General features: G+C 37.7%; 1 protein-coding gene across 1 annotated transcript in view; it reads right to left on the reverse strand.

Moving 5' to 3' along the window:
- LRRC4C (leucine rich repeat containing 4C) overlaps window positions 1-12,350 on the reverse strand; it is a 490,474-nt gene extending 478,124 nt beyond the window's left edge. The window contains exon 1 of the mRNA XM_088058324.1: window positions 11,730-12,350. The gene's annotated coding sequence lies outside the window, so the exon portion shown is untranslated. The remainder of the gene's footprint in view (window positions 1-11,729) is intronic.
- Window positions 12,351-12,900: the final 550 nt, after the last annotated feature.

The following is a 12,900-nucleotide window of genomic DNA, read 5'->3' on the forward strand; positions in this document are numbered from 1 at the left end:
GAGCTACACTTTACGCAGCTCCAGGTCACCAAGAAAACAACCCAATTTTAAACTATTTTCAATCGTGATAAAACTCAGTAAGGAGCCCAGAAAAAACATTAAAGAGAAGAGATGGAAAGATTTAAAGTAGAGGTAGGGGCTCACTTAAATGGTCCTTCAATACTGGGCTCCATTACTTCTAAAGACTTGCAGAGGAAGCTCAGTGGAGAAAGCTTCTATGGGAGACAAGGTAAATGGCTGTGGTTAGTGAAACACTCAACTAATGTTTGGAGACAAGGCAGGGGGACACTGGTTCCAACACCAGCTGAAACCTAATTTCCTTTCCATAGGCTAAAACAAAACCAAAAAATTTAATCTAGAAAATTTCTGATAGTTGTTCATCTCACAAGCACAAGAAGTTTTAATGTTTTGGACAGAAAAACAGCTTCTGTTGTAGCAGAAATGATAATGACAGAAGCACTTGAAACTTCTGAAATAATAGACGAGTGTTTATGCTTGCATACACGCTATTTCTAGCTGTATACATGAGAACAGCAATGGATTTCTAATTAAATACTGTGTAACTCTCTGAATAAAGTCTGAAAATGTTTGTATCATGCAGTGTGAAGAGAACAATGAAGGCAGCAGAGACAAAAGGAGTATCTGTATTTATGAAGATTTGAAGTCAAAAGGCAAAGTCAGGTCAAGGTATTTCATAAAAGAAACTAGCCCAAAGTATTTTGATACAGACACAACTTCATTCTGACAGTGACAGAACATCATAACAATCCTAAAGAGTTACTAATTGTATTATTTAAATCATAGTTGTATTTATGCAGAGGATGGCAGGGATTGTCTTGAATAACTCGGTGCTTGTTCTTATTCAGTTTAAATTATTTTTGAGCTTTCTAGGGGAAGACTATACATACATAGTAATGAGTGTAAACATTCGCCTCAATTTTGTCTCTGTCATATCCAAGAACTGAAAATTCAAACCCCACATACTTTCATCATCTCTTAAGAATTTGCAAGTTCTTAATGCATTAATTTCCAAAATCAGAACTCAAAGCCACCATCTTTATGAACCATTTTAAACAAATCTTCTGTACCATAACAGATGTGAAGGGCTAAAGTGTTACAGTGTTTTCTGTGCTTCAACTGTAAATAAGAACCTAAATTTAAATACATTTGCTCTGTAAAGGAATACATACTAAGGTGGGTAAGGGTGAAAACCTTTTTTTTAATAATAATTTTCTATTTTTGGATCCTCAAATCAAGTTCAATAGGAAATAACACCCCAAACATTAAACGCTATTGGAAAATTCAACAGGAATATACTGCATTAATGTTTTATTATATTCCATAAATTTAAGAGTAATCACCACAGCCATATTACTTTTTGATGGAAGCTTATAATCTTCATATTCATTAAAACCATATGCATCATCTTCAGAGGGCAGAGATTCCTCTAAATTTGTGACTAAAAGGTTTGAGGCACCACAATCTTAACTTTGTTAAAACTCTTGCTACAGGTGTTATTCTACGGAACACTGCAGTCAGAGCCTTTGCTGGGAGCAGCTGGCTGGGCTGCTGCAGGATCTCTAAGCCCTGGAGCTGCTGCATGGTCCAGCTATTCTATCAGTCAGTCTCCTCAGGGCTGTATCTGTCCTCAAGTTCTTCTATGCAGCTACAAAGCAATTAAAGCAGGTCAACACCTGTATGGGTTTTGTAATACTCATCTCTATTATTCAAACTGATCTCACAGTCCTACTTTGTTGTTTCTACCCTTGAGGGAAACAGAATCAACCCTGCAATTCCAGAGCAGGATTTGTAACATTATGTATTAGCATAATCTGCTGTACAGACTGTGGCTAGATCCTCACACCCACTGTGAATGGAGGCTATGCAAAACAACGGAAAGCAAGACACAGCCTCCAATACAGCGAGTCAGAACTTCATGGTTGATTTAGTGACTCAACTCTTGTTTAATCCTTCTCAAATTATTCTTGAGCTGGTGTGGAAGGGAATGAGTCAGAAGTTGCTTGCATATTTCATTTCCATCCTTACCAGCAAAGGGCATGCAAGCAAGCAAAGAAAAAAAATGAACAGACTATGGCAATATTTACAAACAAAGCAAAAAACCTTGCTAATGACACAAAAGCTGCCCATTATCATGACACGGTGATCCGGTTTTATTGCCCTCGTCCAGTATGAATAGCAGTTGCATCCGTCCTAGCTAGGTAGTAGTACCTTGCAGGTAATTCAGATGCAGGTATCTCCAACGTGATCCATTTTTCCACATGACCTGCACTACTGCAGTGCAGTTTTAAACCTACTTAGCCAATGAAAGTAGTGCAAAAGGCAGCAGCAAGGCAACACTGTTGTACTGATCCTCACTCCTGCCTGGGGATGAGCAGCTTGATAGAATAATTTTGGCACTAAAGGTCACAGGTAGTAAATGACCAAATATTTGAACCACAGTCTTGACCCTTATAAGAATGCATTTCTTGGGCATCCCGTTTTGTCCCTGTTGTGCCAATTTAAATAGCATGATCTCTAAAGGGACCTCACAAAATTACTTCATTTTATCAGCTATTCAACAACAAATTTAAAAAAAAAAAATTACTGCTTGCTGAGTAGAATTTGAAAGCCCAAGCAAGTAAAAGCATTTCTTCATTTGATGAAACTTGGGGCATGATATGTATAATGAAATGCCATTAAAGATATTTGTTACTGTAATGCAGAGAAAACAAGTTAATCAGAAATAGCACAAGTGACAGAATACAAGGTGGTGGCAGGGAAGCTTCTCATTTTTGTTCTGAGGGGTAGTAACCATCTACTGGGGGAGCGATTTTCCAGCATAATGCAATCGCCAATAACAGTTTTAGGAGTCTATACAGCACATAAATCTATACACTCTTTACCCTGCAGGAGAACCGGTCACAGAGAAAGCAAAAGTAAGTAAGAGATCGCAAAGTAGCTGCATATGCCTATGATAGATCAAATAAGACTATTCTTTCTGACCATACCTACCTGAACTTGGTTAATGTCAACAAGCAAAGAAAAAGAGCCTGCTTCTTCCAAAAGGGCCAGAGCAATAGCCTAGATTTAAAGGCAGTGCATGTTCCCAGTACTATTGGGTATTATAATGTCTAATGGATAGGGCAATGAGACAATTGAGGTGTATTGTTTTCTTTTGTCTACTAAAACAACAGAATCCAACAGACTTCCAAGCTGGGACAAAAGCAAAGACAAAACACATTAGTTTTATCCCATATCACCCACACATCAACTCCTTCTCAATAATCACATCAAATCATAAAAATAAAATTGAGACTCTAGAGAACTGGGAAAAAAAATCCCAACAGCTCAAGTAGCAGCTTTTAAGATGTGATGTTAAAAGAAAACCAAACCACCATAGTATTACACTAGTAGTCTTGCTCAAAACATTTTTAGTGTAGGAGCATGTTCATGATTTGTTTCAGAAAAGGAGACAATTAAAGCATTTCTTTTGCTTTGTAATATTAAAAATTCAAACAGTATTACACTAACAAAAGGCAATTTCCAGTCCCATTACTAACAATGGTAAAAAGCCCATGTAACCTTAAATTCTTAATGTTTTCTAGTGTCTGTGTTATTTTACTAAAATCAAATGGAACATCAGGGCCTTTTGTAGAAGACATGCTCTTGCTCCAGTGACCTTTTCTCCACTGCTTCTTGTAGTGCTCACCACTAGGCTTAAATAATTAAACACATCTCAGCCTGAAGTGACTTCAGAAATGCACCTGCATTTGAAAAGTACTATTTAGACAATAATTTGTAGAACAACTGGAGGCCAAACACCTATTCTCATAAACTGATATCCTTACTGGAAGTACCAACTCATTTCCATTGCCCAAGGGCCTGGACAAGATCATGCAAGCAACCTTCTAGTACAACAATGACAGTTAAACAATATGGAAAGAAAGACAACCATCAGCAACAAGTAAAAGAATTTAAGTGTTAAAAGCTTAGGCATGGTTTCTGCTTAAAAAAAGATAGCACTAGCATTGTATAATAGACATTAAACTAGGACAAAATAACCTTAGGAAATAATTACTCATGGTACATTTAGAAATGAATGCTACTTTTCTAAATATTCATAGATTTAGAAAGAGCATTTTGGCAAGTCATGACTTTTCTCCTCCCCAAATAATAACAAAATTCATTTCCACCAGCAAAGTAAACATTTATGAATATCAGAGCAGTAACTTTATCCATCTCTATACTTCTGTATCCTCAAGGATACACGACTTTATAGGGTGTCCTAAGTTCTCCTACATTCTCCTACAGTTTCCCTTCCCGTGTGCAAAAACATAAAGAAAATGGTGGTTTTGGGGAAGCTTGTTTCCTGCTGGTACCAACACAAACATTTCAAGTTGGCTCATTCCTAGACAGAGACAAAGAAGTGGGTTTATGTAAAAAGAGAGATAAGAGATAAGGGACTAAGTTACTCTTCTCCATTGCTAGACCTCAGAATCTTCCATTACATTCCAGATGAAAAATCATTGAAATGATCACGAGTCAAAGCAAAGCTTTGATTTCAAAGGGCAAAATACATTACATAAAATAAGTTTTCTGGAGAGACATTTCGCTAAGTTTCTCCTCTCTTTCTACATTCTGTAAACATGTCTAGTAGAACATATAAATCATATAATATCATATAAAAAGATAGTGTTCAATGAGACAGGCATGGAACTTCTCTATTCATCTAAATAAAAAGAAAGATTGTGCATCTCCGCCTACTTCAGAAAAATAATATAATAAGAAGAATTAAGGCAGATTAAGAGACTCTTTTAGGCAGCTTAAGACCCTTAAGCACACACTCCCAAGCCAAGTATTTATAATACAAGAAGTCTCCTAGTTACCTCTCTCAACTGTCACTGTTGTCAGTATTGCATAAAGCTGCTTAAACTATAAAGCTGATTGTCAAGGGAATCCCAGTCTGAAGGGATCTTTTGTGGTCTGAAAGGGTTGTGACTTCTGTAAAAGGAGGGCATCGGGTTACTGCAGCAAGCCTTGAATATCAATGACAAAGGAGAAAAAGGAAAAGCTCAGAAGTCAGGCTACACTCTCTCCTTTACCACTCATCTGAATCACATGGTAGTTGCAGAGCAGGACAGAGCCAAGGAGGACCAGGGCAATCCTTGCTCCCTGAAGCCACTTTGCTCTCCAGTAAAGAGCACAGACACTCTTCTGCAGGTCACAGTAAACAAGATGTGCCTCTGAGCAACACTACTGTAAACAGCCCACTCCACTGTGAGCACCCCCTGCAAATTTCAGAGGCAAAAAACCATGTGGAACAGGTGTGATATGAAACATGAAGAGGAGAAAGAAAATTGTTTACTTCCTGATGACACAGGTTACATTAATCCAGCCATACATTAACTCAGCCACATTCCTCTGCATATTTTAAAGCTGATAATATAAAGCTATTCATCATTCTTTAGCTGCTGAAGAGCGTCAAAGCTTACACACTTCTGGTGTATATTTTTCATGGAAGACATGGCTGATTACATAAAAACTGCCACTGTCAAATATTCTGAGGTATAAATCTCCGGAAATCACAACATATTTTTTTTTTTTTTCCAGCAGTGAAAATGCCTACCCATTCAGTTCTATTACACAAAACAAAATTCAAATGTGTTGGTCACTTGATTTGAACCTATTTCTGGACACTTAGGGCCTTGCATACCTACATAGTAAATTACCTCTTCCGCATGCCTCAGTTTGCTCCAGGCTTTCAAAATTCAACTAATCCTAACATTAGCTATTTTTAGTTAATGAGAGGAATGACTGCATATCTGAACAGATAAAGAACATGACTTTAATATTTACAACCCAATTGTAATACAATAACTAAAGAGTCTTTGGTGGGCAGAACTTCCAAGAAGTTCTCTTCTGACTTGAGTTTTATTTTTACTTAATATATATTCTTTTATTTAAGGAACTGTATATCAAATTTTCAAGTCCAAGCCTTAAGTTTTCAAAGGTTTTTCAAGAGAGTGCCAAATCCCTTACAGAGTTTTCATCATGCCACTTCTGTTATTAACCTTATTCAAAATAAAAATTGAGACCTGAGACCTGACTTATTTCTGAAGCATATGCTTGAAATGTTTAAAAGAACGCTCTACAACCAGTTTTCTCCTAGTCAAAATGCCAAAATACACTTTGCATGCAAAATGAAAACTTTCTTCCACATGCAGTCTGAACAATGCAATCCCTATTTCTACTCTTGCAAAAACAGGAAACTATTTCTGCCTTTGAGGTAATCTCTGAGTTCACCTTATTCCACCTTTTTCTCTCCAGTTTTTCCTATGAACTTTCTGCTTTCCACAAGGCAGCTACTCTTGGAGGTTTTGAGTAGGTAGATCATTTAGTTTCAAAGTGCATAATTTTCTTCCTGAAATAACCAAGGGCACAGTGAAGATTTATAGGTTTACATGAAATGCACTGTTATCATGAGTGGCTCCAGAGAAAATGAAAAATCTGAAATGAATGCAGCCCCAACGTGAGAGTCTGTAGAAAGGCCTAACTCCCAGAACATTCACTTTCGCTTTGTCCCTTCAACTAGTAACTACTAATGATACTTTCAAGAATGTTTAACTGATGAACTGTAAGATGTGAGGGGGAAATCACAGAGACAAAGAGGTGACATCCCTAGATTTACATAATCATACCAAAATTATGTCTATAATGTGTTTAATAAGCTAGTGATGCACGACAACTAGTATAGAAGCATTGCTTTTCTTTCTCATTTGCCAAATTATTGCTGGGACACCAGAAAAGACAGTACAGTTTATACACTGGTAGACAAATTTCGAAAAGCAAGCAAAGATGCTACAAAAAATATGCCCACTGCTTGATACCCCATGTTGTATTTTCTCCTACAACTAAATAAGAGCAAGGAGAGGGCCTCTATTGCTCCCACTGAAAGTTACATGAAATTAAGCAAACATTGCCCAAAAAGAGATACTGCCCTCCCACCCCACTTGTCATCTTTCCTTCACACCAAATCAGCTGTTTCAGAGAAGATAAACAGAGACTGATGTAAGTCTGTTCTTATTCCTGTAAGCAGGACAGACAACAGGACTGGAACTTACTCTGTAGTTACTAGTACGTGCCGGACTTCATGGGTCTCCTTGACATGAATTTAACCTACCAAAACAACATCTAAAATTGCCAAAGACATTAGAATGGGCCTCATGGAAAAATCTGCTGGCCACAGGTTGCAAGCTCAAAGACATGTAAAAAACACAGGAAGATAAGCCCTCCATGTCTGCAGCTATAAAATTCATTTAAGCATGTGTTTGTTTTACACCTTTCTGTTCGCCTCTGCAAGGCACAGAATACAAAGAATACTTACCACTGATGGCCAGATGAGTAAAGAAATTTTGGCAAATTACAAAACAATTGTCTGTGCAAAAAGTTTCTTCAATACACACTGAGAAGAGACCTAGATTTCTTGCTACAGTTCTGCCTCTGCAGTATCTGTTCCGAGAAAGAGTCTCCAGTTTCTGAAGCAATCTCTGCCCACCACCCTCCCCCAGGATCAATAGGATTCTACCTTATATAACCACTCTAAGTTTGGCAGCAAGAGCTCTTACACAGCAGCATCTTGCAGATTGTGAGAAGACCGAAAGGCTAAGTTTCCTCCTTAGCAGTGTGAAGTGGCTGTAGAAAACTCAGCATACCACTGGGTCATTTGATCTCCACTTTGAGAGTTTCACAGTCACTATCTTAGCAATCTGAGGCATAACAGCCTCTAGAAGCAGATACCCACCAATATATACCATGTTCTCCACACTACTGTTCTTGACCACTCCTGAAAGATACAATGTCTAAATAGACGTATTCTCTCATTTTGAAATTATATTTTTTTATTTTTTTTTTACAATTCAAAAGTACATGAACTTCTGCACTAACTCTTACTATTAAAGGATGCCTTCTTAGCTACCTCAATCTGTGAAAAGACAAATAATAAATAGCACCACAGTGGGTGTCTTCCCTAAACAACCCAATTAGCTGTCTTTTTGACAAGCTAAGAAATTTAAAAAAATCTCTCAAGCTTCACTTTCACACTTCCAACTAGGAATACTGAAATTGTTTTTAAAAATGAAAATTAACTGGGTTTAGATTCAAGACTCTTAAGCAGCATATTACCTACCATATTTGCTTGCTAGCCCATGGAAAGAAATAGAAATTTTGGAGTCTCCTTCACTCCTAAACCTTATCTTTTAACACAGAATGAAAAGAAATGGGAAGGAAAGTAATACAGAAAGGGGAGGGAGGTGTGGAATGTAATTTACTTTATTCACCTAACTTGTTCATTCAAAGGATGTATTTGTAACTTCATTTTTCTTCAAGTGGCAAAAGATAAATTTTACTATTAATTTTTTTTTAAAGAGTTAAGAACCCTAAGCCCACCTGCATGAATTTCCAGTGATCAGATCATTTGTCAAAGTAGTATACATTCATAAGCAATGTATTCCTGATAAACTACTCTTTTCTGCCTCCTTTTTTCAAAACCAGGCCAGTGTCATCACATTAGTGTAAGACAATATTGCAGACCAAGACAATGAGTCAGCAATCAAAATGACATGTTCTGCCATCCCACAGAACTTGTTCTTTTGGTTTAAGTCCCGGAACTGCTGGTACATCTCTCCCATCCTCCCTTTACTTCTATGTGACTGCACTGCTTCAAGATTGCCTTACCAGTTGTCAGCCCAGCTTGTTTCAGAAGAAAGAGAGAATTCATGTGTAAAGTACCCTGGGTCTTAGAAACACAGAAACATGTGCTGGAGAAGGTTTAGTGCCTGGTTGGCTGACTTCAGCAACAAGAAAAGGAAGCTGCTCAATTAACTGGAACTAAGTGAAAAAGAAATTTTAGTTATCTTCCACTTATTCTGAAAACAATATTTAGACAATTCAGCTCATGAGAACCTCATTGTGCCCATATTCCTACTGAGACAATTTACCTGTGACACACTTACTGCAAGATCTATGCAGGCCTTCCTATCAGATTCCAGCAAGATGCACAAAGTGTAGTGGATTGAGCTCACACAGGCAGCCAAAGAGCACAGAGGAGAAAGCATTTTACACATTAGGTGAGACTGCAGGCATATGGGGCATTACACTATGAAATGCAATTGAAATTCAAGGATCGCTAAAATGAAACAATATTCCTTTTACAGATTGACTACTGGTTTGTGGTTTTTTTAAAAACAAAAAAACCCCACACTGTCCAACTGGTGCTAAAGCCTGTTCCCACATAAAACCTGCTAAAACTGAGTATTATTCATTTCCATTCTTACCATAAAAATAACAATAGTATTAGAAAACAAAAATGATCTTGCGATAACATGTTACGTTACATACAATACTATGTATAAGAGATACAAAAATAACCCCAAAAATAGCAAGTGTGACAATACAATTAAGAAATCAGAATCAAAATTCCAGAAAAGTTCTAGTGGAAATCTACTAAACCAACACAATTGGAAGAACATAGGAAGAGAAGCACAAGGTTTCCTCTTCAGTGAGCCTGTTTAAATACCAAATAACCACCATTTGCTTTAGTCTGCAATATTAGGAGGTAATGAAAAAGCATGACTACATAAAAACCAGATGATTAATAACAGCTGGACACCATAAAGAGTGATGACATACTTCTTTTCCAGAATACAGGTGACTGCTCCTCCACTCAGTTTAAAGTAACACTACTAAATTTTACTCCATACATCAGAACATATAGAAATGGAAGTGAATAAAAATGTGTCGTATTTTTGCCAGAACATGAAAGTTTCATCTCCAGGCAGAAATTTGTCCCCTGTTTTCATCCAGTCAACATCTCTGCTTTGATAGTCTCATTCAATACTTCAATTCTAAAACCAGGGTAAGGCTCTAAAAATAATGAGTTGTCATCTCTTCTCACACACATACTTTTTTTTTTTAGCCCTCATTACACAGAGACTGTTCCCCATAGTTAAAAGAAAACACAGCTCATTGCCTGTGCAAGAGATTCCTGTGCAACATGCAATTGAGGCTTGAGGAAAGTACAAGGGATAACTATGGCAAACTGCATCCTGCCCAGAAAGAGATCTGGTTGTCATAATCATGTACAGTAAATGCACATGCAACACAGAAGCATCACTTCCAGAAAATGAGGGGAAACACACCTATAACCAGTTCTCCTTTCTTCCTTAATCCATCTTTAAAGCTATTATGCAAAACCAGTGGGAAACAGAGGGACTGACTGACAGGATGCAATAATATAAAGTGATTTGATTACTCTGAAGCAGAGCCTTTTCATTAAGTTTTTAGCTTTACAACACAGGATCTATTACAAGGGTCATTATATTTCTTTGTACCGAATATCCTATTTGATGCATCCTTGTATTTAAAAATCTGATGTAATTCCCCTTTTCTTTGCTTACATTACATTTGTATACATACATACATACGGAAGCCCCTGAGCATCTAGTTATTCAGTAGAACTCTATTTTGATGCCTGTCTTTTTACAGTACGTATCCAGCTATGCAGTATTTCAAAGAGATACCATATTCTTCAATATTAGTCATTCATATTCATATAATTGAAAAGGCATGAGTACCTAGCAATTGCACTTGGAGAACTAAGCATCTTTGAAATGTATTTACAGATGGTTTGCTTACCTCCTTGGGAACGCTAAGTACTATCAGTGCAGCAATAAAATAAAAAAAGCTCAACTACAAGAGCTCTGATTCTATTGTAATGCAATGGTATTTTATTTCTATTATTTAATGGAATGATGGGAAAGGCTACAGCAGTCATGCTGTTACAGTAGAAACTGCATTGGTGGAAGGGGATGCAGGGGGAGGAAAAGTGCCAGGTTTAAATACTGAGTAGCACCAGAGCAATACAACTGATCTCCAGCAATTCTGGAGTGCCATAAACCCTGCTGGATGAAGCATTTGGTCACCTGAGTGCTTAGTAGCACCCCTATCCCAATAATTAATGCCCCACAAGAACACATTTGTGATTGGCACTTTACACCATAAGAGTTATTACTGTTTTGGTCCTACATAGTGCATAGACTCTGTAGCCGAAAAAAAAAATAAAAATAACGAAAGCAGCATTCGAAAGGTTAATGAGAAGCAAACAGATGAACTTCATGTAAGTGGATGCACAAATCCACAAATTTCTATTCTGCTACCTTCTCCTTTGGCTAACAGCAGCAGAAACAGCTTTGTACTTACATATTCATCATTCCAGAGCTGACTGAAATGCAGAGAAAAAAAACTAAACAAGATTTATGAAAATATGGAGGCTTCTATTGAAGATACTGTATGAGCTATATTTCTTGCCCATTTGAGATACTTCCCAAACATTTTAGCTTGTTTAATAAAAAGATTTCTCTTCCTAGAAATTCTAATAACTTTGAAATAAAAGGAGCTTTATAGTGCTATTTAACTAACATTTTCCAGGAGCCCTATAGATTATTATTTTGAAAGCATTTTTACTGTGCAAATGGCAGGGGAAGAATGGAAAAAAAAAAAAAAATAACCAGAAAAGGAAGTAAAAAGGGGATGAAAATTACAAGCACAGACATTACAAACACCACACTCTGTATGCACCCAGTACTAATGTTTTAGCCTTCTTCCCCTACTTTAAGCAAGCAAGCAGGAAACAAACAAGGAAACAGAAGGGGTAGACAATCCCCTGGACTTACCTTTAGTACAGTCCCTCTATAAACTTCTCAGAGAGAAATTTAAATTCCTCCAAGTAGATGTGATTCTTTTAGGTTTTTTCTTTCTCGAGTCATACAGAAGCAAAACAATTAGTTTTCAGAGGTTCCATTTACTGCTCTTCCATCCCCAGCAAAATGCGTCCAGGAGACTATGCCAAAAGTAAGCCCAGAACTCAAAGGCAATTGGAAAGGGAGCGTAGGGGGTTGCTGAAGGACCAGATTGTGAAATTCAGTAGCTTGAGTACAGAAATATCCTACTGTACAATATACCTGGCTTCTTGCTCACCAAAAAACTGTAGTGCAAACTGTCAGTAGTAGCCTCCAATAGCTGCTGTGTGTGCTGCAGATGGTATGTCTCACTGTTACCTTCCCAGATGGGTAGAGGATTCAGAGAGCAGCAAAACCAGGGGGTCGCCTCCAAACCAGGTGGATTGCCAGCCACTCATTCACTCAGTCCAATTAATCAAGACAAGAACAGCTCAGTCACCGGAGGTATCTCCTTCCAGGGTGCACAGGATTATGGCAAGGTTATTAATCTTGCTTTGCTGCATCCCCCCCACCCCCTACATTCAGCAGCCTGCACCGAGATGATTGCCAGCTCTGTCTCTGTCCCTGTTCTACTGCATTTTGCTCAGCCCTCTGTTGCTGCAAGTGAAACACAGAGGAGGGAGGAATACTAATAAGGTGGTTAGCTACAGTTTCTTTAAGGCATTCTACATACTGCCTGTGCGTGTGTGTACGTGCATGTGTGTGTGCATTTTCCATGGGGTGATCTGGATTTCTTGGCAGCTGAAATAGGACTTGTTTCTACATCAAAGTCTGAATTAATCTGGATTATCACCTAATGAATATCAGAGCCAGCAATTGTATTTTACTTAGGATAAGAGGAGGGTACTAAATGGTCTAGAAGATTAGGATGGCAGCAGTGGTTATAGAGGGAGGGAGTGGGGGGCTGGTAGTATAGAAACCACACTACAGCCAGAAGATCATAATCAGTTAGAAAATTTGTTCCAAATGGATCATTTTAGCAATGTTTTAAAAGTCATTCTTATATCCCGAAACAGTTGGGATTTTAAAATCAGCACTATATTATCCATCTTTAGATTAGGCAGCAATATGCAGAGTCAAGTAAATATTTTTAGAAAAGAAAAGA

This window comes from Pseudopodoces humilis, chromosome 7, assembly GCF_049639895.1.
Source record: "Pseudopodoces humilis isolate 2021_Gansu_Grassland_sample_001 chromosome 7, ASM4963989v1, whole genome shotgun sequence".
Classification (NCBI taxonomy): domain Eukaryota; kingdom Metazoa; phylum Chordata; class Aves; order Passeriformes; family Paridae; genus Pseudopodoces; species Pseudopodoces humilis.